This window comes from Pungitius pungitius, chromosome 4 (genome assembly GCF_949316345.1).
Source record: "Pungitius pungitius chromosome 4, fPunPun2.1, whole genome shotgun sequence".
Taxonomy (NCBI): Eukaryota; Metazoa; Chordata; class Actinopteri; order Perciformes; family Gasterosteidae; genus Pungitius; species Pungitius pungitius.
The window spans coordinates 13,803,907-13,809,906 of NC_084903.1; positions in this window are offsets into that span (position 1 = coordinate 13,803,907).

The following is a 6,000-nucleotide window of genomic DNA, read 5'->3' on the forward strand; positions in this document are numbered from 1 at the left end:
CACTCTGTTCATCCCTCTCCTGTTGGAGAGTAGTTGTGGGTCATTCTGGTAGCTCCAGAATGTAAGCTGAGCGGATCCTTTTTTTCAGGCAAGCACATAAGCACATTGCCTACTTTGGGTCATCCCTTCCAAACTTCACTCCCAAGAGAGACAGGCTTAAAGGGACTGCAGTGTATGTACAGTTAGTGGCTGCAATCAACCGGTGCACGGCTATCTCTTGAATTGCATGCGGTAGCCATTTCACAGATTGGTCTTCAACCACCCAATCATGAAGAGGTCTTTGCAGGGCGTCCAGAGACAGCGCCTGATGATGCAAGCCTCCTCCCTGCATGGGGAATTGACATTATGTTGAAATCACTTGCACTAAACACCAGTTTTTGTGCATGGTATGGCCGATCAAGCTCTATTCAGGATATGCTTGGCTTCATGGCTTTGCAAGTGCCTTTCTCAAGCCTATAGGCATGAATTAAGAGACCTTCCCTCTGCCTTCCACAATATTGTAACGTTACTTCTATAAACACAGGCAGAGCCCTCTAGGAAGGGGGCGGTTATACTTCTACATAACTTTCTGAAGAGGGTGTAGGATAGAAGATTTCGGTGTGTGCTGGTTTATTCTGTGGGCGAATGCATGCTCCTCGTTCAAAGAGAGTGTTGCCCATAGAGGCCAGTAGAGGGCTCTGCCTGTGTGTCACAGAACAAGGGTTACAAAACCGTAACCTCGGTACCCCCCCCTCCCCCCCTCCGCCTACCCTCCGCCCCAAAGTGGTTATACAATGTTTTGGAATGAAACTCTTCAAATGTAATTGTCGCGGGCAAGGTTAGGGTCAAGTGTTGGTTGGGAAATGAGAGCTGGGTCTCTGACAAGAAGCACATGATGATAATCAACTTTCATATATCAGTGTCCTGCTTTGTTAGTGGGCAGAGTCAAACTTGCTTAACCTGAAGAAGATTAAACGTGTTTGAGAAGCTGGTTTACTGTGTTGGGGAATTAACTGTGCCTCCTGAAAACGCTGCATACCGTGTCCTTATTGTTTCATGTCCTGTGAGCAATGCACCGAATGTCAAAATAAAAATGATCATAGGACCATTACTATACAGAAAAAATACAGTGACAACTTTTTGAGAATTAAAGGATAGTGATTCCATGTCACGTTTACGTCTAAGTGATTTATAGGTCACTAACACCTCCAGTTTAATTTTTCACATAAAGCATATTTTACATTAAGAAGAGATATCCTTAAAGACTGGTCAAGTCGTTATGGGATGATAATATATTGGATGATTTAAGCAGTGCCTTGGAATTACTCCAAGGTTAAGTGGTAATCCCATATCAATCATCACTTGAGCCCCAATACAAATGACCTGGACTATGTATTTATTGGAAGGTGCACTTATGGAGCTTGATAAGTATCATTCACTAGCCATTGCCCTATGCTCAGAAAGATGATCTATGAGACCCATTTGCATGCTAATCTCTCCCTATGCTCAATAGCTTCAACGGTTTCATTTTTCAGCACAGTTTCTTAGATTCAGCCACTTTGATATAACTTCCCTAAGAACAGAATGACTGAAGTGATCGAGTGGTTTTCCATACTGTGCCAAATTCCTTCTGGGACTAATGAAATTATACATCTGTACCATAAGGACTTAAATGAGTTGATGACATTGCGGCTTTGAATGTCGTCATAAAATTTGTGCTTGACATATCTATAGCCGAGCGTGAGTAGTACTTTCTTCCATACAATGGGTGCAGAGAGGTAGAAGATGACGCCTATCGGACTGACCTGAAGGGAGATTTGATAGTTCCCTACTCAAGGTGAAGACACCTGATCGTGTAAACTTAGCTCGCTTGGAAACATAACAAAGTATCCAATTGGTAACAACAGTGCAGCAGCAAATATATGATATGGATTATATTTCACGCCATTCAGAACTATTTTGGAAACTTGGGAGGGGTGAGCCTGCCTGGAGCGATGTCAATGTAATGATTCATAATGCTGTGACCGTTTCCATCTGTCTGTACATTCAAGTGTGAGTGATGTGATGAAAGATACTTATCTTTTCTTTATATGACAGCCCGCAAATTACAGTGTAACTACAGAACAAGGGAAGATGTGCTGCACTGATACCTGGTTTTATAATATTGCCTGTCTCAGAATTGACTTTACGAGCTGAATTACGGGCTGAATGGAGTTTTTAGATACTTTCAACTATGAAATGCAGATTTATTATAAATTTAGTAAAAGGCCGTCATCAACACCAAGGTTCCTTTACATAACGGTCATATAATCTAGTTTGTGTCTTGAAAAAATTACATTTAACTGTGCTCTTAAAGATGTCCTTTTAAGACACAACTTTACAACATTGAAACAGGGTAGTTGCAGGAAGTCATTAAAATCTATGGTATCAATTCTCTGCAGGGCCTGAAATCAGTTTAAGTACATAACAACTGCTGCAGAGCTCCCATTACTGCATCCTCTCCAACACGAGTGCTCTCGACTGCTCTGCACATTGTACATGTACTTAATCACAACTAGTTTGCACAGCATCTGAGGCCTTTTATGGTAAAAGACTCAGATAAAAACATGCCCAAATTACGGTATATTCCGCCGGCAGGTCGCAAGGAACCAAACATCAGCCCTCTGCCAGAATGTATCTGTTTGAAGGCTCCTTTCGTTTATTGCAGTTTCCAAACAATTAACATTAAATCAAATTTCCCAAACTGACACATGGCCAACATGACACAAGGCCAAGTCTCTGTATAATAACTATCAGTGTAAGTCTAATACTATACAGGTGTAATTCCGTTGAGTGAACTCAGTACTAAAGGCAACAGCTTATTACCTGAGAATCTTACTGTATGCCCTCAATTTAGCATTGTATCTCTTATGCTGGAAAACAAACCTATCCATCTCAAAGTACAATATCTTTCTCAGTCGTATATTATTGTTAATTTCAATGGAAGATAGTGCTTTCCATTCACAAAAGTTTATAGTGAATGTTTGTTTACTAAAAAAATGTCAGCATAATAAAATGCTTAATTAAAGCTACAGCATTATCACAGTTGCTTAGTAACCGTCTACATTTTTTAAACCTCAGTGGTATTGGATGAACCTCAAGGAAAGGAATTACGGGCTTGTTTAGGTTAAAGAGACCTTCCAACACATAATCACACTTTAGAAAACTCTAAAATAGCCTCTTCTCGTAAAACCATTGCATCATATTCCTCTAATAATGACTAAATAGGTCTAAACCTGTTACAATGTAGGTGTGCCAAAAACATATTCCAGCATTAATGGTTATCCGTCACCATTGAGTAACAAGACTGTGTCATAATGCATAAAATAACAACTAAATGATATTATACATTGTTTGACACCTCATGTCTGTCATTTTATGCAGCAATCAAAGAGTTGCTGTTGCCAGACGAATTATGATACGTTTTAATACAGCTAACTCTTTCCCTGCCTCCAAAAAAACAGATATTTGAATTTCTAAAAAGTATTTTATGATCCTAGAAGAGTGATACAATATGAACATCCTATAAGGAGAAAAAAACGATATTTCAAGTAAAATATTAACTCGTGTGGATTTTTCATTACAGATGATGAAAAGCTTGTGTTAATGCAGCGAATGGATTAGTTTGTACCATCCAGCCATTTATCTCAGTTTCATCCATTTACAACAATTCCATCAACGCAGAGAGCCATCTCCCAGGATGTTCCATTTGAAAAAAGCTGTTATCCGTAACCCCAAAATGACAACTATTACACTATTATGATAAATCAATGCTCATAAGCAAATATATGCCAGAGGAAGCAGCATCCTGCCCATGCTAGCCATTTAGACAAAATCACTTTGCTTTTAAGCTAAAGGCAAAGAGAATATGTTAAGCCTTTAAGCCAAACTGGGTCGTTGCCAACCCTCATCTAACCTTCGCTCTTTTGGTTTGGGAGTTAGCTTTAGTTTTCTTTTTCCTCTGACATCACTCTCCGGGATTCACACAATGATAACATGGCCCAGATTCCATGACATTACTGCTTCCTTGAATGCACGTGAGAGAATTGTGTTAGAAATCCCTCTCCACTACAGGCTAATGGCAGTTTCCGAGCAAGCACCAGCTGCACAGCTTGTGTCCATGGGAGGGACAGAACGGATACACAAATTCCAGAATGTTTTGAGGCAGAGAAATACATTTCCTTGGGCAAAATGTATCTTAGAGCACACTACCCCGTTTTGTGAGTGCTCATTATTGTGCTTTCGAATGGTAAATCCAACCCCCCTTAAAACATAGATATGCAACTGCACAAAATGTCATGTAAAATTAACTAAAACATTTTTCTTTTTATATATATATTTCCAATATGTTAAATGAATATGTTTTGCTTATCAAAGTAGATATGTTGGGACTTCTCTTTGGAAAACACTCATGGATTTAACTACAAACGAATTGGAGTTATTCCTTGCCAGCTTTGAGACCCAAAACCCATTGTTTTCTTAGTAAACTAGCTTTACATTGCAATAAATCTTACAGAGCGCATAAACTCCTGCATTTAATATGTTCAGACCCCCAGGGAGTCTGGTTCTGAAATTTAAAGCAAATTGCTCCCTAATACAAGTTTTTTGTCCATGTCTTAGATCTTAATTTGTTGATGTAGCATATTTCAGAAATTTAAGCCAAATAATAAAGTGAAGCACACACATAGAGGGAAGAAAAAAAATTCACCTTGTGTGATTTCTTTTTCTGTAATGCAAGCCAGATGTTCCCGGGACCATGGAAACAGGTGATGATAGCATTACACTGGGATTGCAAACAGATGGAGAATGGCTTGAACCTATTCTTGTGTCATTGTTGGGGTCATAAATAAAGATTTTTCTTTTCCTCTGATAAAAATATTTGTGTATAAATACACTACAGATACTTCATGGAAACAAGAGTAGGCCTCTCACTTGGGTAAAATCATATTCATAACACTTAATATATTTGTATTGTGGTGAAAACGAGGTTTGTGTCTACCTGAGGTGTCGCTCGGCTGGCAGAGGGGCTTGCAGCTGAAGTTTAGTTTTACCATGGCTCAGTACATTTATAGGATCACAGCGTGCAGTTGTGGGTGCCAGTGATCAGTTGATGTCCAGCTCTTTAACCGTGCGATTTTGGCCAACTGAAGCCTCCATCAGCAGCGGGGAGACTCTTCTTGTTTCCCTGCCTCAGTAAGTGTGTAGGACACAGGCCTGCTTCACATCAGTTGAGTATATCACTGCAAGAGGAATGTCTCCAGCAATCAGCCTTGAGGAAGCGGCTGATGGGGCTGTCCTGTGACTCAGAGGAAAGCCACTGTACGTGTTGGACTAGCCTCAGAGCATTAGAGGACACTGTGCAGACCTGTGCAGAATGGCAGAGTGGCCACCCCTGAGAGATGGTTATTTAGTGAGCAATTACCTCTTGCACCACTGAGAGAAGCAATGACCCACCCAACCCCCACCACAAAATGGCTTGAGTGTTCATTGTGTGACCTCATCTCAAGAAGTAAAGTTTTGCATGTTAAGTATGAATGGTCAAAGCTGATCAGACATCTGCAGTTTGGTATAGAAAAAGGCCAAGTGCAGCCAAATGTGACCATTGAGTCACAACAACATCAACAAAGAGTTGTAAAGAGTTTTTTATAACCGTTTAGAGAATTATGAACAGATAGAGGGACTTAAGTGGGTTACAGTAAAGGGAATTTACATTTGACGTTTTCCAGGCGATCCCTGGAGCGACCACAAGAGAGCACAGCTGGCCGACTCTCCCACTCACTGCTGAACCTCCCCTGTGTCACACACAGGTGTAAAAGCCCAGGCCTTTAGCACAGATTCATGCTGTCACAGCTTCAACCAGCCACCCCAAATTGGGCCCCCCATTCTGCCATTTGGGAGAGTGGACTTTCACAGTAATGGACACTCAAGAAATTGACACCTTAGCACAGTATGGTGCTGTGACGTGACAAACAGAAAGTTCCT